The 26,690-nt window shown below is 37.4% G+C and overlaps 1 long non-coding RNA gene across 1 annotated transcript; it reads right to left on the bottom strand.

The window, feature by feature from the left end:
* Nucleotides 1-220: 220 nt before the first annotated feature.
* On the bottom strand, nt 221-26,456 carry LOC132796460 (uncharacterized). The gene is made up of 3 exons (XR_009633558.1): nt 26,427-26,456; nt 17,722-17,762; nt 221-1,959 (listed from the first exon to the last, which is right to left on the bottom strand). It is a non-coding gene; the product is annotated as an uncharacterized LOC132796460 (long non-coding RNA).
* Nucleotides 26,457-26,690: the final 234 nt, after the last annotated feature.

Raw genomic sequence — 26,690 nt, 5'->3', positions numbered from 1 at the left:
TTTCATGACTGTTAAACGAATATTGAGCATTGAGTATTGAGTATCGAGTATTGAGTATTGTGTGTATTGAGTATCAGTCGCCCCATTTGATGGCTCTCGCAACGATTAAAAGTGCCGTCAGTCCGTCAGTTAGTCAGTCACTTTGTCTGTTTGTCAATCAGTCCCATATGAAAACATTCAACACTTTACAATATTGCAAAACTAAAAGGCTTACCTGCACTCACTGTGTGTGAACTGGACAGCACTGTGGACTTCGCAGTGTCTGCTGCCTGCTGTGTGGTGTTCAGATGTCTGTCTGTCCGTCTGTCTGTCTGTCTGACTGTTTGGTTATCGATAGCTGTCAATTCATCGCATTAATCGATTTGCTGGTTTATGTCGCGTATCATTAGTGGCAATTAAATGAATGTTGTCGAGGCGTGGCACACACATTGTTTCACATTCATGGCGCCCAACGTGGGTAGCTCAACTTGCACTGCTTCACGCTGTCTTCGTTCGATTCGATTCTATTTTGATTGCCATTAGAATATATTGCAGTAGATTGCATATCTGTTGAATAGTTGTTTCGCATTAATATATCTTCTGGCTTCTTAAATTATCATTTTGGCTTCCAAAGTGGGTGGCTTTAAGTTTAGCATTGTCTTTTTTGGTTTCGCATCCACACGTGCGCAGCTTAACTTGCGTATTTCATGTTTAAGATTGTCTTCATTGGTTTCGAATTCCCATTTTTCTTTTTTAATTGTCATTAGATATATATTGCATTAAAATACCTGTCGCTTATTGACATGACAATTGAATCAACATGTTGGCGCCCAACGTGGGTTAATGTGCGCTGCTACATCAGGTTCTACATTATTCCTATATTGCGTATCCATTATACTATTTTTATAGCTACCACAAAATTCCCTTTGATCGCCATTAGAAATGCAAAGCCAGAGTATTCACACCTGTTGAATAGTTTTTCTGTTTGGCGTTCAACATTTGGCGAAAGTTGATTGCGATTTCAGCTACTGTTTAAGTCGCATTATGTTGTAAGATGTCAATAGATGTTGACTGGAGATCACAAGTCGCTCAACTTTATTAAATCTATGAGTGTTTGAGCGCTTGAATGTGTGCTCGTAGTGCAGAATCGCGGCCTGTGCTGAAGCCACTCGATTGTTGCTGAGGTTATCTGCTGCTCTCAGCCCGCACTCTTATTGTTTTTCCTTTGCTTCTGTATTTTTTCTTTTTCTGTGTTTTTTTTTTTATTTTCTGTTTGCATAAAAGTGGAGGAGATGTGGTCCAGTTCAGTGTTTTGCCCACTCTCGAGTCTAATCTGTGGACTGTGCGTGCATTGAACTCGCCAAGGATGTGAGTGGAGAGTGGAGACGCAGGCAGAAGGCTAAGCCTGGCTGGCAAGTGGCCTTTGATTTGATTGGTTGACCGGCTGGTGAGGTTGCCCTCAAGGCACGGGGATGGGGCAGGAAGGCCACCGCACATATTGAATCCATGGAACGTAAATATTTAAGGAGTACTTTATTTTGTTGCGCATCAGCTCCTTAAATCTTTCGTTTGCTCTACGCTTCTTTTTTATGGATACTCGTTTCATTCTTTTTTTCCCATTTTTTTTTAGTTGTAGTTGTGCGGCAAAGTTTGCCAAAGCGTCAACAAGGCAAGTGGCAGAGTTGCGAGCGGGGCCGCAGGGCATGGAAGGCATATGCAACATGTGTGCTCAATGCTAGTTGCTTTGCGCTTCGCTTTAATCTGGCCCAAGTAACTTTTGCCTTTTGCACACTCACACATTCATCGAGACTTCAGCTCTTTGAATTGGGCAGAGAGACGAGTGGCAGAGACTTCGACTCTGATCCATGTGAATTGTCATTTAAATGATGACCTATTCTCTGCCATCGTCAACGTCATCGTAATCGTAATCGTTGTCGTTCTTTTTTTGTCTACTTTCTCAATTGCGTGAATAATTCTTAGCTGCAACGAAACAAAAAGAAGTAAATTGGGTAAATCGTTGTCTTCTCAAATTCAGCTATACTCAAAGATATCCTGCAGTATGAAAATGAAAATGAAATCTTACGTATTCATTCTAGTACATACAATAATAACTATAATCTTTATCATTCCTGAAAATCAAATTCAAATTGTAGATGGTATTGAAGTAGTACTTTTTTATGGGCAAAAACTCCCACTTATTACGTTTGGTTTCTTTGCCTGACAATGTAGAATATTTTGCACTCTATGGTATATATTTTAAATTTAGTACTACCAATATTAATATCCCGAATACAGCCTTTGGCATATTTTGCGTATTTTTGTGGTATATTATTTTGATATATTTTAAAATTAATACAACACTGTTTTGCTTTTACTCCAAAAGGGAGAGAATATTTAGTATATTTTAGTATATTTGTGGTATATTTTGATATATTTTGAAATTAATATCGTAAGTACTGTTATGCTTTTACTCGAAACGAGTAGCGAGTATAATTTTTCGGTATATTTTCGGTATTTTTTGGTATATTATTTTGATATATTTTAAAATTAATACAACATTGTTTTGCTTTTACTTAAATGGGGTAGCGAGTATCTCACAGTCGAACACACTCGATTTGTAAGTGTCGGACTTGTTGATAAAAATAAGAGACATTTCTTTAAGTAAACATTTTAAGCAATATTCGCTTAACTTGCAATTACAATCTCTAGTTTAGAATTCAGATTGAATAACTTAATTTTCGGATGCGGAACTGAAAAAATTTCTTAACAGTTGCATTAAGGTTAAGTAAATATAAAAGGAAAATATAGAAGGAAAGTGTAAATTGTAATTGTTAATTGAAAGTGTAAGATGCTTTCATCTTCAAAGTCCATCAAGCTCATGCAGCATACCGTTTTAGTACTGGGTATTGGCAAAGCTGAAGCGAGCATAAAAAGTGGCAAACAAAAGTCGTGTAATTGTTGCCAAATGGCTGCAAACTGAAGCCGAATCTTGTCAAGTTTTGCAACTCCTGACACGCCTTCTGACACCCACACACACACACAATGTGTGATTCATCACGAAGAGAGAAATGGGGGGTTTATGGTTGCAGCAAATTGCAGCGTTAATTGCATACAAAGAATAAGAAAAGTGCCCAAGAAATTGCAACAAATGGAAAAACAGCTTCCCCCTCAGCTCTTGGCAAATCCAGAGCCAGCCTCTTAACCCGAGACGACAGATGCTCAAAGACACGCACACACGCACACGCACACATGCAGTTACCGAGTGATGTCTGTCAAAAAGAAGGATAGCATAGGAAATGTGTGAGAGAGAGAGAGAGAGAGAGGGAGAGGCTGATTCCGTTTGGAAGTCAGAAAGTTGACAATTGACACATTTGCAATTCAACACTCGAGTGAGGCAAGCCAAGAGAGGGACCGAGAAAGGAAGAGAGAGAAGGAAGTGAGAGGGGGAAATGAGAGGGGGAAGAGAGAGAGAGAGAGAATGGGGAAAGTGAGAGGCTGCAATCAGCGCGAGCCTAAACGCGTTCCCCGTTTTGCATTTTGATGCTCGGCGCCTCGGCATAAATATTTGCAGTGTTTGACGTGACATCGCTGCGATTGCGATTGCGAATGCGATTGCGATTGGGGGGGAAGGGCATCTGGTATCGGGTTTTATGCCTTCAGATTGACGTTGCGCGCTTGCACACACGGATTCATTAAGTCGAGCCCTCTCTTTGTGGCACTGTCGTCGGGACTGGGCTTAATTATTGCCTGACTGGCATTCGACTCAACTCAACTCGACTCGACTTGCGAGTTGCTGTTGGAATCGAGAGAAAGAGACAGAAAGAGAGAGAGAGAGAGAGTATTAACAGTGTATGAAGTGAATGTCGATGGAAAGGCGGCGATGTGGAGTTTGCTGATCAAACGGTAATTGCTGTGGCCAACGATTTGCAAATTGAAAAAAAGCAAAAGCCAGTGAAGGATATGACAGGCGAGCGACAAGCACAGACAGGCACAAACATGTTTACTCCTGCTCACTGTTCACTCTCTCTCTGCAAAATGGAAATGCTAAAGCGAACGCAGACAATTTTCTATAAAAACTAAATTTGAAATTGTGTTGACTTAACGTTTGCGCATAAAACGGCTACCCAAAATGGCAAATGCATTCGCACACACACACACAGACACACACACACATAGACACACACACACACATAGACACACTCACACACACACACAGAAAGAGAGTTGCAGCACTTTGTGCCATGTCTCGCCTCATAGTCGTCATGTTGTTGGAAATTTATTTTCATTGCCGCCGCAGGCAGCGACTGAGTGTTCAGAGAGTGTCCGGACTCGACTCGACTGCGGAGTGAGTGCTGAAGGGAATCGTCGAGCAAGTGCAGCAGTTGTCCAGAGCAGAAGCAGCAGCAGCTGGAAACTGGCAACTGGCAACACTCGGCGGCAACATCGACTCGACGCCTCGACAAACTTTGCATGCCCCGCTGCTGCTGCCGATGAGTCTGACCAAGCGTCAGCAACAATAACAACAACATCAGCAGCAACGAAAAAAAACTGTTGCCTACTTTTGTGGGCGATGTTAGCGTCGCTGTCAGCAGCGACGGCGACTTGAGCAGAGCTTCTATGCTGTCGCCTTCGCTGCTCTTGCTGCTGGCTTCATAAGCATAAACGATGTTGCAATTGTTATGATACCCTGCATACAGACTGGTAATGGGGTAGACTACCCTTCTAGCTTTAGATCTACTTTTAATGTAGTACTATAGACACTTCCTTGTGATATGAGTAAGAGTTTTGGCCCTAAGACGTGTTCCTATGGAACTTTATTGCTGTAATGGTTCAACTATCATATGGATATATACCAAATATAGCCTTCGGTACAATTTGGTACATTTTTGTATATGAATTTGGTATATTTTTAGAATATGTTAATAATGGGGTAGATCAAACTTAACTCATTTGATATATTTTGCTTGTAGTACTATACCGATATACCATATGTAGCCTTCGGTATATTTTATTATTATATGTTATATATAACTTTAAATATATCTGTAATTCTATTCTACCAGTATACCAAATATAAATTTATTAAACGATTGTTTTACTTATTCAAACAAATTTACCAATATTACTTCTATGTTAGTGTCATTTTCAATTTGGACAACCTTATTAATTGAATCAGTGAGTTTTATTCTTATTTTCTTAATAACGCTACATTGCTTTTCTGTTTAAATATAAGCTTGAAATATAACCGCAATTATGTTTAAGAGAAAAATAACTTAAAAAATCAAACCCGGCGTATTCTGCAGTCGATCAGACTGTGTTTCATTTGTTTGCTGCTGTTGCTGTTGCTGCTGTCTCCGTGCTCTTAACGTTTCAATAAGTGCGTCAATGTGGTTGGCAGCTTAAAGCGGCTGTCTCTCTCACTCTCTCTCTCACTCACTCACTCACTCGCTCACACCTCGTCGACCACTCTCCCCCCCAGCTTCCCCTCATTGCCGCTTTTCGCTGTGCTTGTGCAAATGTCACAGCGATTATGTTGCGCGATTTGTTTGTGTGCAGATTTGAAAATGCTTTACAAAAAGCTCACAGAGCACTGAAAATTTCACACACAGTCAACCACATGTGCGAATGTTTGTATGTGTGTCAATATGTGTGTGTGTGAGTGTGTATGTGTGTGAGCTTAGCTCGCCGCTTTGTTTTACTGCTTAGCTGTCCAGTTTTTGGGGCCAGGCAAGTGCAGAGACGTGACTGCTCGCTGGCCACACTTTCTCGCAACACTTTCACACACAGACAGACAGACAGACAGACGGACGGACGGAGGGACAGTTGGTCAGAAAGAGATATAGACTGTGCCAAGCAGGATGAGGTCGAGGGGGAAGTTCAGGTTCACTGACGACCCTCGCGTCCCGATTAAACTCAAAGGCGCTAGAGACGTAGACGAAGATGGAGACATGACCTTATGCGATGCTGCTACTGTTGCTGCTTGCTGTCTCTCTTCCCACCCCTCCCCCACCACAGTCATTCGGTCTGCCCTCGATTTAGCTCTGGCCACGCCGTGCGCCATGATAGCTGTAATCGAGAAAATCCCGTAAGAGACGATTTAATCCCATATTTCAAAGTTATTCAAGTGCAAAAATGCCAAAAAGGAATGCAAACATAAGCACTGCTCGAGCTGAGCTGAGTTGAGCTGAGCCGAGCCAGAGTTGCCACACTATGCCAAACCAAAGACAGAGCAACAGAGACAGCAAGAGTAGCAAGAGCGAGAGAGAGAGAGAGAGAGAGACTGAGTTGGCGACCACTGCTCTGGGAACCGCGCCACCTGCTAAATGCTCTACCAAAAATGCAGCAAGCAAAATGACCGACGAGCGACAACCTTCCCTCTCCTTTCTACCCCTCTCCCGGCTCCCGCCTGTTGCCGCAAAAGGAGCCACCGCAGCCTGGGAACCCTAACCACATTGGACACTTTGTTGCCGTTGCATTGAATCAATTTGCGAGCACAGGCAGCGTCGTGTGCCCGCTGACTGATGGCGACGACTAATGATGGTGATGATGATGATGATGGGAGCTGGGGCAAAGGGAAAGGGGAATGGCCATCATGATCATTCCCCTCATCACCATCATCATCATCATTTCCATCAGCCTTTGATGCGGGGCATCACAACTGCCCGCTGCAGTTTGCAACGCTTCCAAAGGCTTACTAAGTAAGCATATTACTTTGCTCCTCATCTGCAGCTTGCAGCTTACATCTAACAACTAACAAGTTAAAGCGTTAAGCTCAAAGTTGCCAGACGCAAATTTTGCCCATCAATTCTCAGTTGTGCTTTGTGCTCCTATTCTTAAACGTTTCTGCGTTGCTTTTGCTATCTCAGAAGAGAGCTTTAAAAAACGTAAGTTTGTCTCCCTCCCTCTCATTCTTTAACGTTTCAGCATTGCTGTTGCTCTCTCGGAAGAGAGCTTAAATCAATTGCAAGTTTGTCTTCTTCTGACTTACATATATTTCTCATTCTTAAACGTTTCGGCATTGCTTTTTCTCTCACGGAAAAGAGCTTAAATCGAGTGCAAGTTTGTCTCCCTCTCAGTCTCATTTTCTCTTTATCACAGTCGTCACTTTTATTTCTCAAGGTTACTCGTTATCTTTGCACTTTCAAAGCTCCTCTTTTTACCTTTATTCCATTCTGTACCTTTTATCGATTACCTCTTTTTCTTGCCTCTTCCTATTTGCAATTCTTCTTGCTTTTCCTTCTTCGCACTGTTTTTTTCTACTTAATGTGCTTATTTTTAAGTCTCTCTCAATTTTCTTCTTAACATTATTATATTGTTATCAGTTTTTCTGTTTTATTCTTCAATATCTATTTTATAATGATCCTTGCTTGGCATCTTTTCGTCAGTACTTAGTTTACTTTCTTTTCTTGCATTCTTTATAGTATATTTCATCCTCTATGTTTTTCTCAGCACTTTCTCGTTCTCTCCTTTTTTCATTCTTCTTGTATGATTTTCTTCTCCTTCCACTAATTATCACTCGGCGTCTTTGCATCACCATTTTTTATTTCTCTTATCTTGGTTTTCTTATATTCTTTGTAGTATCTTCCATTTTTTGTCCTCTTCTATGCTTTTCCTTCCAGTAATATATTTTCATCTCTCTTTTTGTTGCTGGGCATATTTCGACAGCACTTGTTACTTCTCTTTCTTGTATTCTTTGGAGTATATTGCTTCTTCTATTCTTATCTTTTGCGTCAGCACTTTAAATTACTCGTTTTTCCTTATGTAGTATCTTTTTTTTTTCATTCTTCTTCTACGCATTTCTTTTCCTTCCACTAATATATTTTCACTACTCTTTTTGAATTTCTCGTTATTTCCTTTTGTAGTATATTCCTTTTTCTTTCATCTTCCATGCATTTCTTATTCTCTCACCAATATATTTTGATCACTTTTTCGATGTTTCCTTTTCTCGTCATCTTAAACGTTTTCGTTATTTCCTTTCCTCAACTGTTTCTTAAACGTTTTCTGTCAGCTGATTGAATGCCTATTCAAATAGCTGTAGTGTATTGGCTCTTCATGGTAATCGTTGTCAAATTGTTTTCTCTTTGCTGCTGTTGTTCTTGTTGTTGTTGTTGATTTGTGCTGTGGCCGCAGATTCGTCATCCATTTGAATGCGAGCGCATTCATTTGAAACAAATTTGCAATGCGCTCGAATAAACGAGATACAAAATGAGCGTCACATTTTTGTGGTAATCCTTTGAGCAATCCTTAAAGGATGCTCTCTACTTTTGCTGTCTGTCTGGTCTGTGTGTGTGTGTGTGTGTTTATATGTGATTGAATTCTGAGTCAAGGATCTGCTTGTAATTTTAATTGGACAGTTGGCTAATTGTTGTTGCGCCATGAGTTGCAGCTTGCCCTCTCTCTCTCTCTCTGTGTCTCTGGCTGTGTCTTTCTCTCTGTTTCTGTGGCACAACTTTTTACAAACGCCCTCGGCAGGACGCAGTGCAGCAACGAGAACAACAACAACAACTTGCCACACACATATGAGAGAAACTGGTGCTGCAATTGCAGTTACAGTCGTCGCTTGGCTGGCAATTAATTGCAATTCAGATACAGTTTATAAATATGGCGCAACTTTAAATTGGCTCATTAAATTTCATTTGCGCACAGGCGGCGTCACACATCAATTGACACCACATATGTAAGTACTAAAACACCACCGAGTCGAGTCCTGGTCCCCCAGCAACCAAGACTCATCCTCATCCTCATCCACATTCTCTGCCTCTGCCTCCTCTTTTACCTCCTCCTAGCTGGCAAACCTCACAAAAGCCCAACGCCAACACACCTAGCCGCCAAAAAGCAAATAACCCAACAACATATGCACAGTCATACAGGGTGACTCAGTTGCATTCTCAATATGCATTTGAATTTTGGTTAAAAGGCATTGAATAGAAAGTGTATTTTAATAATATTTCACAGTAAGATCAAAATATTCTATACATATTCTTTAAGTTACAAAGATGAACTTCCATCGATCAAGATTTAGTCGCTTCAACTTTGAACTTCGTAATTTCACAGCATATTATGCTTAATTGCCTCATTAATTCTGAAAATGCTATTAACTTAAAGCAAAAACTTTATGTGCTACTCAAAATAATCCAAGCCTTACCACGCTTAAAAGCTATGCTGCACTTAAGTTGAATGCAACTAAATGAACATAAGTTTAATGTTCTGTTGTAAACATTTTGCAACAAGCTTAAGTAAGCCTATTTACTTAGCTTACTCTTGAGTCAGTCAAATGTTAAAGACAATTGCGAACAATTGTATCTAAATTGTTCAGCTTAAATGCATAGCATATAATTGCATATTTTAAATTATTTCCAAATTTTCGAGTTTAGTGTAAGCAATACTTTAAGTTAAAGCAAAAATTTAGTAATTATTAATGGTGTCAATTAATGGTCTCACAAAAAAATGTATTCGATTTATTTGTGTTTTAAGTAAAGTTGCAGTTAAACACACAGCTGCTATTAAGTTGCAACATATGACAGCATTACTAAAATACTGAAAATTCTTCTTTTGTTTATGAATAACTGAACAACAATATACGAATTATTATTCAAATTTGACATTGCAGTTAATTGCATAAATTTCGGAATTAGGCAATTTCTGAAATTTTTAATTAAATTAGGATTAGGAAAAAAAAATTAATTTGTATTTTAATTGCAAATTTTCGAAAATTGCATGATACTGAAATAAAGTAAAAACGAGTGTTCTTCTTTCATAATAGTTTTAGTTGAAGATATTGAAATTGATTTTATGAATTATATGTACGTATGGATTTTTATTCTAATTTTAAATTGCAGTTAATTGCATAAATTTTAGAAATATGCAATTATCTGCATTTTAAAACTAAAATAAAAATTAATGTTCTTTTTTCTCATACATATGAAATATATGTATTTTTATTTTAATTTTACATTGCAGTTAAGTGCTTTCAGAATTCGGCAATTATCTAAAATTTGCAATTGAAATAAAAATTAATCATCTTTTTTCTTAATCATTTAAGTTTAAAATATTGAAATTTACGTTACGAATTATGCATTGCTAAGATTGCTTGACTTACTTGACCTGCTAAAATAGTGAACATATATATGTATATGGGCAATTCTCAAAGAAAGGTAAACCACGACCGAAAAAAAAAATCTTCACATTCATCGTATTTTTTTGTATAATGTCATAAAGAAATATCCAAATTTTCATAATACAATGGATCCGTAGCATATCTCGGTTGTTTTTATAAAAAAATTTGCCTGCAAACTGAAAAAATGTAATTTTTTCTCTTTTAGCTCCTTTTGTATGCATTTTTATGTTTTATTATTTCACAAAGAAAACATATGATATGTTTGCTCTTTTTCTACCAAATCTCTTAATAGCAATCCAATAATAAGATAAAAAATGCAAAGTGAGCGAAAATATGTTCAATCAACTGTTTATTTTTATTTTGCTTCTTATCTATGTTCAAATCGTACGTTCGCGACCAAAAACATCATTTTATTGTAATTGCTCCGCAATAAGTGCAAGCAGGTGAATGAAACTTCTCGTGTTAAGTGATTTTGGTATATATATTTTAAATATAAAAAATCGTCGGGGTTACTCTAACCAATCTTTTTTTATTGATTGTCAAAGTAGCGTACGTTCGCGACCTTACCTATAAGCCTATGTCAATTTTTACTAGCGTCGCATGGATTTAAAAAAAAAAAAATTTTTTTTTTTTTTTGTTTTTGAAAACTATGTCGTTTGCAGTTACTTATTACTTGTTAGTTATTACTTATTATTTATTACATATTTTTCTTGCTATTAATAAATTTCAGTACAAATTTCATATTTAATAAAAATTTATTTTTTTTGCTTTTAAATGTTATTAGACACATTAAATTGAGTTTGTTTTGTTTGTTTGTTTTGTTTTTATGAAATATGAAGTTATTAATAAAAAAAAGTTGTGGTAAAAATAAAAATTTTATTAATAAAACAACATGGAAAAATCGTACGTTCGCGACCGTACGTTCGCGACCGGAACTTAATTAAATTAAAAATAAATAAATGGAGATATTTTCTTGGGAGTAGACTTAATAGAAAGCTACATGATTCTACTTTAAAAGTAAAGTTATTTCTTTAAAATATTCCGTCTCAATTCGCAGAGTTTTGCATTTTACTGTATTAAGCCAAAGTCGACTTCCATTTTGCGTACGTTCGCGACCGCATGTTTTTTGACAATATTTTGAAAATTAAAAATCGATAAGCCCCATAATTTACACTAACCAAAGAGCTAAACAAATGCTATCGAAGAGTAAAAAAAAAGTTTCAGGAAACGTTTGTTTTCGATTTTATTTTTCTAATTTATCTCGTACGAACGTACGTTCGCGACTTTGAGAAATGCCCATATAGATATACCTTTCATATTCTTAGACACCCTGTACTTGTGTTGGGGCCGCAATCGGAATGCTCTACATTTTTCGGCGCGTGTTGTTCGCCAGCGCAATTTACTCGCGAATTTTCAGTGTGTGGATGTGTATTTTTTTTTACTACTTCTATTTTGTTTGTCTGTCTACCAAATTTGTTGTTGTTGTTGCTGTTGTTTTTTATTGTATTTTATTTTTGTTTTTGTCGCGCATGCAAGTAAGTGAGAAGCACTGTGTGTGTGTGTGTGTGTGTGAGTGTATTTTTGCCATTTGCTGTTGTGCTTTGGTGCTCAGCGTTCGCCGTTTGCGCTGCTCTTGTTAGCTGCCTTCGTGCCCCTTTCTTCTTACCTTTCCCCTACCCCTTCCTCTTACCTTCCCTTGGCTGGCAAACTGGCCAAAGCGTTGCTGGCAGTGTAAAAGGTGTCGGAATCAGAATCGAAATCGCAGTCTAGAGTTGGAGGCAAGGGGGCAGAGACGTCGCAGTTTTGCAGATGGACTCCAAGTCAGCACTGCAGGGCTGCCCCATGTGTGTGTGTGTGTGTGTGTGTGTGTGTGTGGCGCTTGGTTTGCTATTCATACGTTTGCCTGGCTTGTGTTTTTCACACGCTTTTTTTTTGTTATATACTTATACCGTGTTTGGCTGTCTTTTCTTTTGCTTTTCTATATTTTCCTTTTCTCACTCAATTTCTTTATTTTCTTTTTGTGTGTATTTTTTTTTGCGATTTTTTAGTCCGTTGTCATCGTCACCGTCGCAGTCGCAGTCGCAGTCGACGTTGCAGTCACCGTGTGCACATCCATTTGTAGTAATCGCTTTAAAATGATGGCAACAGATTTATGGTGGTTTATCTCAGTGCACTCGGCTGTGAGCTCGCTCTGTGCTCTGTGCTGTGTGCAGGCAGAGGCGAGCGTTCAGAGGGCACCCACATGCCACAGACAGACACGAGACAGAGAGACGGAGACGGAGACAGCGACACACAGTGAAAGAGACAGAGAGAGGGAGAGAGAGAGAGCTGTGGCACCTGTGCGACTTGCGACCTGCGACTTGGCCAAACACACCGCCCCGCCTCGCCCTCTCACGCCCCCCATTTGTGGCCCCATTCTCCGCTTATTTCGAACCCTCTTGGTTCATGATTTCTGCCTGCACTTCTCTATACCCTGTAAAAAGCACAACTATCAAACTATTAAATGTCTGCTCAGCCTCAATAGTAGTTCATTATTTGCTGAACTAAATTTAATTTTGGAGTTGTGTTTGAAAATTCATCAAAGAAAACGAAAAAGCATAACTTCCGAATTTAACTTCAAGAAATGTAACGATATTAAAAAGATAAAATAAATCTTTAAGCACCATTAGTTATCTGATCAACAAAAAAACAAAAAAAAATGCTCCTATTTTTAATTTCAAAACTTTCCAACTTATGTAACTTTTACTACATAAGTTATAACTGATATTTTTTACAAGAATCGTTAGTTAAATAAAATAAGTAGACAATCAGTAGCTAAAGAAAGACAGCGTGGTAATATTGCTGAAACATACCAAATGAATATACCGAAAAAATACTAAAACATACCAAAAACAAGTAAGAAAGCTACAGTCGAGTGTACTCGACTGTGAGATACCCTTTTTTGAATGAAAGAAATATATTTTGCGGTATTTTTCTCAAAATATATCGAATATACTGTAAAAATACTAAAAATATACCAAATGGTATATTTGTTATAGGGTCGGAGATGCCTCGTTCTACCTGTTACATACATTTCCTGCCTGCACAAAGATATAGTAAGTAATAAAGCTGCATCAAAACAAATCAGTGTGTTATGATCATACAAATGTACCAAATAAATATACCAAAAGTACTAAAATCAACCAAAAACTTTACTTCGTGTATAGTAAGTAAGAAATCCACATTCAAAGCAAAACAAGTTAAGATACTAAAAAAATACTAAAATATACCAACAACTACATTTCGTAAGAAATCTGGAGTCAATGAAAACCAGCGTGGTATCAAATTAATGTACCGGAAAAAATACTTCAAAATACCAAAACAACTTTTGGTATATCTACAACTACTTCAATATTTGCTAGGGTATCTGCTAGTCACTCACTGCCGTCTAACGTGCCATTCAACTACTCGTAATAGTTTTTCCCTTTCAACTTTGCACCTCATTGTTGTTCTAGCTGTTGGCATTGCGATGTTTGAAAACCATTTGACACACTCGAGAGTGAGTGTTTTTTTCTCTTTTTTTTGGGTGTAAAAATGAGTGTTTGAGTGTGTGAGTGCTTGAGCGTGTGAAAGTGAGTAGCTGTGTGTGTGTGTGTGTGGGCAACAACAATTTAAAGGTTATCGCCTGCAGCCTTGACGATCTTATGCCTGACTAAACAGCCAAGCCCCAGGTTGCCCCGTGTTGGTTACGACCTAACCCAGTCTCAATCCCCATTTCAATCCCTTGTCGGAGGAGCAATCCCTTTTGGCCAGGCCAAAGGGGTCATCATTACCCAGCGGCGTGTGACATTCTCTCTTTTTTTTTTTAGGGAGCTCTAAATCCTCCGCTTGCAGACAGCAGTTGGTCGTGCCAAATCTCTGCCAAAGTCCGGCATGAAGTTCCCGTGATTGATGATAAGCGGAGACTCTATGAAAGCGAGTGTGTGACTCTCCTTCTCTCTCTCTCTCTCTCTCTTGAGTCGAGGAACTGCAACTATTACAGTAGTACAGTAATACAGTAGTAGTACAGTAGTAGTACAGTAGTAGTACAGTAGTAGTACAGTAGTAGTACAGTAGTAGTACAGTAGTAGTACAGTAGTAGTACAGTAGTAGTACAGTAGTAGTACAGTAGTAGTACAGTAGTAGTACAGTAGTAGTACAGTAGTAGTACAGTAGTAGTACAGTAGTAGTACAGTAGTAGTACAGTAGTAGTACAGTAGTAGTACAGTAGTAGTACAGTAGTAGTACAGTAGTAGTACAGTAGTAGTACAGTAGTAGTACAGTAGTAGTACAGTAGTAGTACAGTAGTAGTACAGTAGTAGTACAGTAGTAGTACAGTAGTAGTACAGTAGTAGTACAGTAGTAGTACAGTAGTAGTACAGTAGTAGTACAGTAGTAGTACAGTAGTAGTACAGTAGTAGTACAGTAGTAGTACAGTAGTAGTACAGTAGTAGTACAGTAGTAGTACAGTAGTAGTACAGTAGTAGTACAGTAGTAGTACAGTAGTAGTACAGTAGTAGTACAGTAGTAGTACAGTAGTAGTACAGTAGTAGTACAGTAGTAGTACAGTAGTAGTACAGTAGTAGTACAGTAGTAGTACAGTAGTAGTACAGTAGTAGTACAGTAGTAGTACAGTAGTAGTACAGTAGTAGTACAGTAGTAGTACAGTAGTAGTACAGTAGTAGTACAGTAGTAGTACAGTAGTAGTACAGTAGTAGTACAGTAGTAGTACAGTAGTAGTACAGTAGTAGTACAGTAGTAGTACAGTAGTAGTACAGTAGTAGTACAGTATTAGTACAGTAGTAGTACAGTCAGACTGCGTTATAACGAACTCACAACTCGATCGGTGACCAAATGCAGCTGACTTTGCTGCAGTTAAACATTGATATGTGTGCCCAGCAACAAACAAACACCAGCAAAGCAGCCGTAGGCCTTCAGCACAAATAAGACGAGACAGAGAGAAGAGAGAGAGAGAGAGCCAGGGAGACAGTCAGATGGTCGCACAAACAAACAGTCTACAAAAACATTGGCCAAAACTGTAACTGTAACTCTATTTGCTGCATGCCAACCACAGCACAATGACACAAATTGGCATTTTTTCGGTCATAAATTAGCATAGCGAAGCAAAAATATTCTAAACCTATTTGCTGACATGTATTAGATTTGTAAAAGTGTTGTGAAGTGTTAACACTATACAGATTAAAAGAATGATGAATATTAAACAATAATAAAATAAATGTTTTTTAATTAGTGTTAGAATAAAGATTGAAAAATAAACAAGCAAGAAAGCTAGAAACAAAATCAGTGCGATGCTAACAGTAAAATATATTGAATTAATGCACCACAAAAATACTAAAAACCAAAGGCTGTATTTGATATATTGATATAGTACTACATTCAAAATATACCATAGAGTACAAAATATACCAGATTTTATACCAAAGCTGTATAGCTCTATCTCTTTTAAGCTTTGAGATTTAGGTTTTCATAGGAACGGACAGACAGACAGACAGACGGAGATGGCTTTATCGTGTCGCTGTTGATGTTGATCTATAATATATATACTTTAAAAAGGAGATGCTTCCTTTTGTCTGACAAACTGGTATATTTTGACCTCTTTGGTATGTATTACTACATCGATATACCAAGCCTTATGGCCTTAGGTATATTTTAGTATATTTGCGGTATATTATTCGGTATATTTTAAAAATACCACTGCACTATTTATTTTGATTTAAGTACTGAATGCCAGCAAAGAAGTGCTGAATTATGCCATAGTGCAACTTGTAAAAGACAACACGCAAGAACCACACACACACACACACACACACACACACACACACACACACACACATACACACACACACACACACACTGACACACACACTCACACACCTGCAGTCACATAGATAGCTAGGCGTTGCCAGACTTTGCGATTTGCACTGCAGTCGCCATCGCAGCAAATTTTGGTGCCGCAAAGAGAAGAAAACAGCAGCAAAAGACGAGGTTAGAGGAGGAGGAAGCGAATTGGGATTGGGATTGAGAACGAGGACAACAACGGAGAAGGACTGAGAATGGCAACGACAACAAGAACGAGAACGAGAACGAGACTGAGACTGAGAACGACATTTACTGTTTACCTTGATTATTTCATCAAAGTTTGAAAATATTTACATTGGCATTCCGAGCTCGGAACGTGATGTAGATATTTATACATGCCTCTCTCTGCCAGCTGCCAGCTTCTAGCTGCTGGCAACTGTAAACTGAGCTGTAACTCTGCCTTCTGCCAGCCTCTGCCTCTGTGTCTGTGTCTTTCCTCTTCCCCTTCTTTTTGGGGGGGACAAGAATAAGTTTATTTTGATACACAAAATTAATACGTTGTTGGCATCGGGCATCAACTCATGCGTCGACATCTCGTCGACCTGCACTCACCACGTTCTTACCAAAGCTAAGCCTGAACTTCTCCCTTCCTTTCCTCTCTCATCTCTCTACCCTTCTAATACGTAACCCGGCAAAGCGATTGTCTGACAGTCAGTCAAAGCTAAAAGTCTCAGTCTCAGTCGATGTCTCCCCTTCCTAGTCTCAGTCCCAGTCTCAGTCTCGTGTCTCGTGTCTCAGCCTCAGGTTCAGTAGCTGTCACCGACGACGTCGTCGTCGTCGTCGTCGACACTTGCCACTTGTAAACGACATTTTATTAGTAAAGTTTATTTAAATTTGTTGTGTGTGGGAGTGAGTGTGCACGGTTGCACATACCCTGTAGTTATGCTGAGAGTTGACCGTCATGAAAATTAAAATGAAAAAACTTTTATTGAAACTGATTACTGAAATTAAATGATTTACCCTTTCAAATTAAGCATAAAGTCTACTTTAAGCACTCACAGCATAGCTGAAAGTCGAGCATACTCAACCCTGGCCCACTTATTTGCTTTGTCTGTCCGTGTGTGTGTGTGTGTGTGTGTGTGAGTTTGTGCTGCCATTTTGCGTTCGCATTCCACATTTCACATTCCCATTCAGCGTCTCTTTCTCTTCCTCCCGCGCTCCCTCTCCCTCTCGCACGCACGCCGAGTGAATACAATAGAATAGAGTTGGAGAAGTCTCGTGGATTTCGCATTCGTATTCAAAAGATCAACATATTGCGTTACGTGGTGTATTTAAAATTCAAAATTGACTTTCAAGCACTTACAGCTACATCGACTGCGACGCTGACGTCAACTGCGACAACGCGAGTCTTTTTTTTTTGGTTACCTTATCCGTCGACGTCGCAAATCCAGTTCGTAAGTAGTTCAAGTATAGGGAAAAGGGAGTAAGCGTGGGTGTGGATGTGGGCGTGGCAACAATGCCTGACCCACAGATCAGGCGACAAAGTGCCTTAAACGGTACAACTTGTCGTATACGCAATCAACTCAACGCGAAGCTGAACAGTCAGTCAACTTACAAGAGCTTACAACTTGATAACACACTTCCCTCAAATTGTGTATTTTCTACTAGTTTAAGGTCGACCTTTGAACTTCTTTTCGTATCACTCAAGCGGCAATTAAATCAGAACTTAACTAACTCTAATGACAGACCACAAAGGATATTATATATTATGAAATGCTCAAACTTACCAAAGTAAATCGTAAGCGTAGCAACTGGTTGTAAAAATAATCTGAAAAACAAATTAACGTCTTTTAAATATTTCTGGAATGTAATTTAAATTTATATACAATACATGTAATTAGTACTATGGTTGAAATTTCTATTTCAGACTTTTGATTTTAAGTTGCGAGAAATAAACAATTTTTTATATGCATTCGATACAACCCTTTGTGGAGTTTAGAGTCTCGCAATTCAATGCAACTACGTTATATCATACATAGATACTTCAATAAGAATTGTGTTATAATCAAACTACAATAAAATCTGTTAAGTTGGCATATTTTAAGAATAATACCACAATGTTTAGCTTTTATATAAAATGGGTGGTGGGTGTCTTACATTCGAGCACACTCTACCTGTTTAAAGTAATATTCAATTTAAATAGAAAACTGTCTTCGAATATTACGTATACGTAATGTGAGACATACATTGTGATATCGCAGATTGAGTAAAAGCAAAAATGTGCGGAATTATTGTTTAAATACTAAATGAATATACCACAATAATATTAAAATATAACCTATTTGGTATATTGATAAATTACTACATTTAAACACAACAGTGCAGGATTATTCTTAAAAATAAAAAATGTATAAATACTAAAATATATACCAATTGCTATATTTGGTACATTTGCTACATTTGAAATATACCATACAGTCCAAAATATACCAAATTGCAGTAGGCACTTTTTCCCCCTACAAAACTGTTCCCTAAATACCTTCGAAAAATGTCAGTTAGTTTCTTTATCCTTTCCTAGTTCTAAATCTGAATTTAAGTCTTGGTCTCAGTCTTTGTTTCGTCTGAGTTCTCTTATGTCCAAGGGCGTTGCCATCAATTGCAATGGTCACTTGAACTGGGCACTCGAATAAACGAGGTATGTGTAGCCTTAAATGCAAAGTTCAAATTCAACTTTGCTGATGTTGTGATTGTTGTTGCTGTTGTTGTTCTTGTTTTGGTTTCTCTTGCTTTTGTTATTGCTGTTGCTATTGCAATTGTTGTTGTTGTTGTTGTTGTTGTTTTAGGTATTGTTGCTGTTTGTTTCGGAGTTGCGCAAATTGCAGGGCCAAAAACTTTATCGTGTAATCATTTTAAGTTCACTTTCTTATTATTTTTGCAGAAAGCGTCGGCGGCGTCGGCGTCAGCTGTATAAAGTGAGTGTGCACGACTCGCTGATACCCTGTACAAGTTGTAAAGGATTCTTTAGCAGCTTTTGTTATGCACTTTTATACACTACAGGGTATCAAAATGAAGCAGGAGAGAGGCAGAGAGAGAGGGAGAGCAGCGTGGTTGAGATAGAGACTCAAATTGCAATAGTTTCAGTTGCCTATGTCATTTTCAAAGTGCTTAGTGCCCGGTTTCGACTTGATTGCTGTCGTTGTTGTTCTCGTTCTCGTTTTCGTTCGCATTCTCGGTTGTTGTTGTTGTAGCATTTATTGTTTTTGTATTTGCCACGGTGTGTTCACAGTTGGTAATTGTTGTCAATGTTGTTCTTGTTGCCATTCTTGTGTTATTTTATACCCGCTACTCACAGTATAAAGGGGGAATTTGCAGTTAGTCCTGATTCAAGTTCAATCTATGTACATATATTTACAATTAACGAGTAAAGCCATCTAAATGTTTACAGATCGCATTTATTGATAATTAACTTCCTAACGTTAAGTAATTAAGCAATTTTCAAAAATATGAGACTCTTTAAATGTTGAGACCCTTTCCTATTGAAATAAGTTAAGATGGTTCTTTTAGGTTTCTTAGAATTAAACATAATAATAATACACCGCAAAAGTATTAAAATATACCAAAGGTCATATCGATGAAGTACTACCTTCAAAATATACCATTGAGTATAAATTATACCAGATTGTCAGCTAAAGCAACTAAAATCCATAGTAACTGGGCGTATTTCTTAAATAATTCGTATCTGATATCAACTAAATTTTCAGGAATCGTAAAGACTGTAGTTGTTATTTTATGTACCAAAAAATATGTAGCGGGTATGGATATAAAATTAAGAATTAAGGTTTCAGAAGAATAAAAATTGTAAAAAAAAATAATAAAGAAAATTATAATGTAAGATTTCAGAATAAATATATTAGTCTAGACCGATTAATAATATAGTTTAACTTGAAGCAGCAGAATAAATAAAACAATAACTTTTAAAGTTTGTTCTATGCTTCGCCTTTCTAATTTATAGTATTATATGTTTAGAGCATTTGCTGAAGAAATTTATACTATTCATACTTTTTAGTGAACTTTAAAGTCTCTTAAATTGATTACTAAACTTGTTTACTTTTTTGAAATCATGTTTAACGGGTATCTCGCAGTCGAACCCACTCGAATGCAGCATTTTTTTTTTTTGTTGCTATTGCTGTTGCTGCAGCCACTTTGAAGTTTTGTATACAACTTTTGTGACACTTTGTCTTATTGTTGTTTTCTACTTTGCGGCGAACGTGTCATATTCAGTTATGTATTTATTCCAATTCCATCCCATCCCAACCCAATCCCTAACCTCGAGTTTCGCTCCTCACGTCTAGCAGCTGGTCTGTGTCGGATCTGGGCCACTTCTTGGGGCTCCGCTTTTGAGCATCCGCTTTCACAATTCCCAGTTAAACTATATGCATCCTTTGCTTTCGCTTGTCTCATCCTCTCGCTTCCTTCCTTCCACTTCGTCCTGCGAGCATCTTTAATGTTTGCTTGCAACGATTTCGGACAATGTGGCAGACGCCGTTTGCTGCAAGTTGCCGACCAACTTGCCACTTGCAACTCACAACTAGCTGCAACTGGCAACTGGCAACTGTCAGAAAAACGCTTGTGGCACAAATCAAAAAGATCTCGGCTCAGTCTCGCAGACTGATAAAACAATCTGGGATAAACTTTGTTAGAAAATGCATTTATTGTGAATTATAGGGTATACTTAGGGTACACGAAGGTTGTGCATACGTTTTCGATGTGATTGAATGATTGAACGGTTGATTAACCAATGAAAAGTCTAGCTGAATTTGCAGAGTGAAGTAAAAAGCAGATAGAAACAAACTGGAATAAGATTTATTACAAAATTGTATAGCAAGTTTTAGGGAATGTTAAGATGAGACTGAATGATTGATCAGCTGATTGATCAATTAAAAATCTAACAGAATTTGCAGAATGAAGACGAAAGCAGATAGAAACAAACTCAGATAAACTTTGCTATACAAATTTACAAGGAATTTTAGGAAATATATAAGGTATGCAATAAATTCGATGTGATTGAATGATTGAACGGCTGAATGATTAATGAAAAGTCTAGCTGAATTTGCTAAATGATCTTTATCTTTAACTCGTATAACAGATTAAAACAGTGCTATAACATTTTTTAGCGAATTTGAGGTTATGCCAATAAGTTCCTATATGATTTTACATTATAAATAAATGATTGAAGTTTAATAGAATGAAGTGATTGTCTAATTTAATTAAGAAACTGAGTTGCATAGCTTTAACTCGACATAAGAATCAAATAAAATACTGAACGGCTTTAAACATTTCTGAAACTTAGTTGCACAACTCGAGCTTGAATTGAATTTGACTTAAATTTGTTATAAATTGGATTTATAGAAAAATTATAGGATATGTTTTAGGTGGGGATCTAAACCAAGAAGATTCTGTATGATTTTGAATTGCTATTTAATTGATTTTGTTTATATATAGGAAATTGTGCTTACATCTCAATTTTAAATAATAATTGTTTATAATTGTGATAAATTTGATTTAAAGCGAATTGTATAGTATAATTCAAATTATCGTGCGTTTTGTGTACAATTGAATGATTGAAAGACTGATTTACCTAATTACCTAAATGTTTTTTTTTCCATTTCTAATACATTTACATCTCAACCTTAAACTTTGCTATAAATTTCGATGGTAGTAAATTTTATATTTTAATTGAATGATTGACTTACTGACTGAACATATGATTTAACTAATTGAAAACTGCGTTCTACATCTTTTATAGTGGACATATTTCTATAGTTAGTTACGCCTAATCTTGAAGATCTGGTGACAATCTTGGGCGTGTGTCTTGTGATTTGAGGCTTATAGCCACGCGATTGTTTTGTTTACATTTTTCGTATCGTTTCATTTGAGAAATTAAAAGTTGTGCAACTTTTATTTTGCCATTGAAGGAGGCTGCCTTGGCTTTGCTTCGCTGCCACTCGAACTGTGCTCCCGTTGGGTATTATATTCGTAAGCAGGTGTAGCTAAGTGTGTGTGTGTTTGGGTGTGCGTCTCTCTCTCTTTGTTGTGCTCTTAAACAAAAATCAACAGAGGCGAGCATGGCGGCACAGAAGCCGCAGTCCTTGGCATTAGCCCCACTGAATTGTCCTGGGGGTCTCTCTCTCCCTCCCTCTCTCTTCTTCTCTCTCTTTCTCTCTGTGTGTGCTGGGGAATTGCCATTCCATGAGGGGATTGCAGATTTCGCGCGACTCTGGTGAGCGATAGGAATGGAGGAATGGGAGATGGAGATGTAGGAATGGGGTACAAGGTTAGCGCCCTGTTTGTGCTTGTGCATCATTTGATTAACGTAATTGAATGACACGCCATATGCCAGTCACTCAGTCAGTCACTCAACGGAGTCGTCGCTGCTTCGACTTCCCATTTTCTACTTCCCACTTCGACCTCCACCACATCAAGTGGGAGAGTTAAACGAACTAAGTCGCTAAAAGGCACCAAAGGTGTACGTTAAACTCACACGAGTGCGTATGCTTTTCTTTGTTGCATACCCTGTACAATTGGATCAGGTTTAAAAGAGAGTTTGCTACGACTTTTCTTCCAATTTATATAACTACAAAATTTGCCATCAAATTATGCAAAAATTTCATGATATGAGTCTGAGGTTCGGCCTCAATACTTTTTCTTCTAATGTGTACTTATATCACTTAAACTGGTTAAATTACTAAAACAAAAAAAAAAAAGTATAATATTGCAATTTTTCAAAGCTTTATAAGTTTTTGATTCTGCATGATATTTATTTCATTCTTGGCATGCTATTAACTTATTATACTAGCGTCATATTCTGAAAACTTCAGCTCAATTCAAGCGAAAGTATCAGAAATATTTGCCAATTTAACTTGGTGTGATATAAGGTTAAGTTTCTTATAAATGTCATCGAAATTAATTAATAACCTCAGACTTATGATATGAGTCTCAATTTCCTTATAATGTACTTTTACAAAAAGAAAAAAAACAATAAACAAAAAAAATTATTCAAAATTTTACTAGTTTTCATTTCATAACTTTTCTATTCTACATGATGTTCACTTTATTCTTGACTTATCGTTAACTTTTTACCATACTTCTATGTTCTGAAAACTTCAGCACAATTCAAGCAAAAGTAACTGAGTTATTTGAAAATTTTATAATAACATTGAATAAATAACTATCATTTGATTAAAGAAATAACATTTAATTACAAATATTTCTAACAAAATATCGCATTTTCCTAAAATACACATTACAGGGTATTTAGTTAGTCGCTAGCAACTTGAAATGACATATGCTTGCTTATGTGTGTGTGTTTTTTTCTTGTTCGCCGCCTGATAAACAATTGACATACGTATCAAGGAGGAGGAGGAGGAGCAAAAGGGAAGCCGAGGCGACAACACATGTCGCAAAATCAATTTTCACCTTTTCACTTGATCAATTTCTTAACGGCAATGAAAAGTTTTTTGCGCCAGCATACAGCAGACGGCAGACGGTTGTGGAATGCCAAGCAGAGGCGCAGAGAACGAGACACGTAGAAGGCAGCAGGAAGAGGGGGAGGAGGAAGGCAAGCAGTTGGGGCAGGCACAGATAGCATCATTTGCATTTGCACGCACACGCGACGAGCTGAGATGAAGATGGAAGCTGGAGATGGAGTTGGAGGCGGAGGCGGAGGCGGAGGCACAGAAAATAGGCAAAAGACAGCAGCAGCAGCAGCAGCAGTGTTGCAAGGTGGCACGCACGCATTTGCCATGCCCGTTAACAGTTAGTTGGCGTCGAAGTCGCAGTCGTAGCCAGAGTCGCAGTCGAAGGCGTAGTCATAGTCATCGTAGTTGCAGCTTCTCTCACTTTACGTCTCGTTGCGTCCCATTTAAAATTATGCTGAAAAGCAGCACGAAGGAAAGAGGAAGGGCATGGACATGGCCACGGATACGGATACGGATATGGACACGGATAGGAATAGGAATAGGGGTGGGAATAGGGATGGGAATGGGAATGGAGAAAGAGGGACACACTGACAACACTCAAAAGGCCGGAAGCAGCAAATTTTCATTTTATTTATTTTGTAAAGTGCTGCTTTCGCCCCCTTGAAGAGGGAGAAGGGAGACGGGAGCGCAGCACGTGTCATGGTCGTGTCAGTGTAAACTGTTGCCGGTTAACTGTAAAGTGTAAACCGTAAGACCGTAAGGCCGTAAGGCTGTAAGGCTGTAAATGTAGTCGTTGCGTCGCTGTCTGCTTCAGTTTCAACTTCATTGGCTCAGCATAATTGTTTCCTCTGTTCACAATTTACATGTCCAGCCAAGTCAAGCGACGCTGAGCTGCAACACTGCCGAGTGTCCTTGCATCCTTTTCCACTTCCACTTCCACTTCTACTTCCTCTTTTCTTTCTTTCTTTCTCTCTCTCTCTCTCTCTCACTCTCTCTCATGCCTGCTGCGTGGAAAGCGATCAGCTTTCTGCTCGCTAATTGATTGAGCTGCCTCACTGTCACTGCCACTGATTGTTGCATTGCTTGCATTGATTGACTGATTGATTGATTGAGCGAATGACTGTCTGGCCTACTGTGCAATTGGACTACAATCAACTGCTGTTTCTCTCGCATAAAAGTGAAAGCTGCATCTTTAATTATGACTTATTCAATTAATCAGTCAGTCAATCGATAAGTCTGTCAATCAGTCAGCGAGTCGGAAAACACAGTGATGGTGTCACTTTAATGTCCACGGCATCGACACGACCACCGAACATTGAAAGACACGCGGACCTGAAACTCGCGGAAGCCGATTCGCATTCGCACTCTGCCGTAAACGCTTTTCATGTGCCAACAAAAGCAAAATTAACCAGCAGCAACACATAAGCCAAAGTACAAGGCGCTGAACGACTCATAGATACCCTGTTAGTTCACTAAATTAACGAATTCAATTTCCTTGATTTAATTTATGAATCAAGAATTTATTAAAGAGTTTCTTCAATTAAATTAAATAACAGAATTTCTTATTCTTAATTAAATCAAATATTTTCAAGGATAATAAATTCGTTAATCAAATCAAAAAAATGTATAAATTAAAAAATGTATTATTTAAGAAATTTTGTAAATTCTTGATTTAATCAAAGAGTTTATTATTTAAAAATTTATTAAGAATTGTTAACTCTTTAAATGAGATTAAAGAATTTTAAAATGTTTTGTAATAAGAATTCGTCTTGAAGATTTTATAAGGAATTGTTAATTCTTCAAATGAAATTAAGGAATTTTTAAATGTTTTGTAATAAAAACTTGAAGCGTGAAATAATAATTTTCTGAGCTATGTTAAAAATTGGAAAGAAAGTATAATACAACTCTTTAGTCTTAATTTAACATATCCCACTTTTGATAGAGCTTAATTTTGCTCTCTACCTTGCTACCCGCTACTGCATTTTATGCCTCTAGGGTATTAAAATCGACAACGGCGACAAATTTTGATGTGTTTGGCGTCTTTGCTCGCCACAATATACAGGACAATATTGTACGCTGTACTTTGGGGCGACGCTCAGCTCTCGCCGTCTGTCCCAATTTGGAAATGAACTGTAAAGTAATTACAGGAATTATACGACATTTGGTCGCAGCGTTCATATACAAATTAAATGCGCACACAAACACATCTTTACGTGCTTTATAGTGTTCAATTTAATTCACTTTGCAATTTACCTTGCCAAGTTAATTAAGGAATTGTCATGTTAAGTTTAACTGTTGTTGTGTTAAATTAATTAAATGTTAACATGACAATGTTAAGTTGTCCCACAGCTATGTTAAAGTGCTTTTTAATTACTTAGTAAATTCTGTTATTTTTTTGTAGATTTGTATCTAGCCTGGTGCTATCTTAAATACATGTTAGCATTGTTAGGTAATGGTAACATTGGAATTAGAATGTTAACATGTTAGGTCATAGCTATGTTACAATTATATTATGTTCAGATGGCTGTTAACATGCAATATCATAGCTATGTCAAATTACTAAGTTAGTGAGTAACTTCTGTTTTTTTAATAGATTGATGCTTTGTCTGCTGTTATGTTAAATTAATGTGATGTTAGCATTGTCAATGACATTGACATTGTAATGACAATTACATTTATTTGACTTGAATCATCTTTTCTCACGATTTTGTTTAATAAATGTTATCTCTCAGCTATGTGAAGTTAAGTTACTAAGTCAATTTTATTATATTTCATTGATTGATGTTCTGTCTGCTGTTATGTAAAATACGTAAAGTACTAACATGACCGTTATCATATTATATGACAGCTATGCTAAATTCATTTTATGTTAACATAACTGTTAACTTGATATCTCACAGCTATGTTAAGTTACTGTTCAATTATTTCTGTAATATTTCAAAGAGTAATGTGTTGGCTTAAAAAAAAGAGCTTAAATCTTGAAGCTTATAGTTTATAAGTTTAATGACGCTTACCTGCACCAATGTTGCATGATTCACTCAAAATAATTGTAGGGTTTAAACTTCAAATGCAAGACCGAAAAATTATGCTAAATAAATCTATTTAATATTATGTATGAACAGCCAACTCACAAGACGTTTTTTTTTGTGATTGATTGCTGGCTAATGGCACAAATTAGAAGCGTCAAGTGAAGATGTCGTTTAACTGGGCGTTAAGTACACAAATTTATATGTAAATTGAGCTTCAATTGATGGCAAAGAGTTGAGACTGCATTAAGT

Source organism: Drosophila nasuta, chromosome X (genome assembly GCF_023558535.2).
Source record: "Drosophila nasuta strain 15112-1781.00 chromosome X, ASM2355853v1, whole genome shotgun sequence".
NCBI classification, from domain to species: domain Eukaryota; kingdom Metazoa; phylum Arthropoda; class Insecta; order Diptera; family Drosophilidae; genus Drosophila; species Drosophila nasuta.
This window is presented reverse-complemented; position numbering and strand designations above follow the sequence as displayed.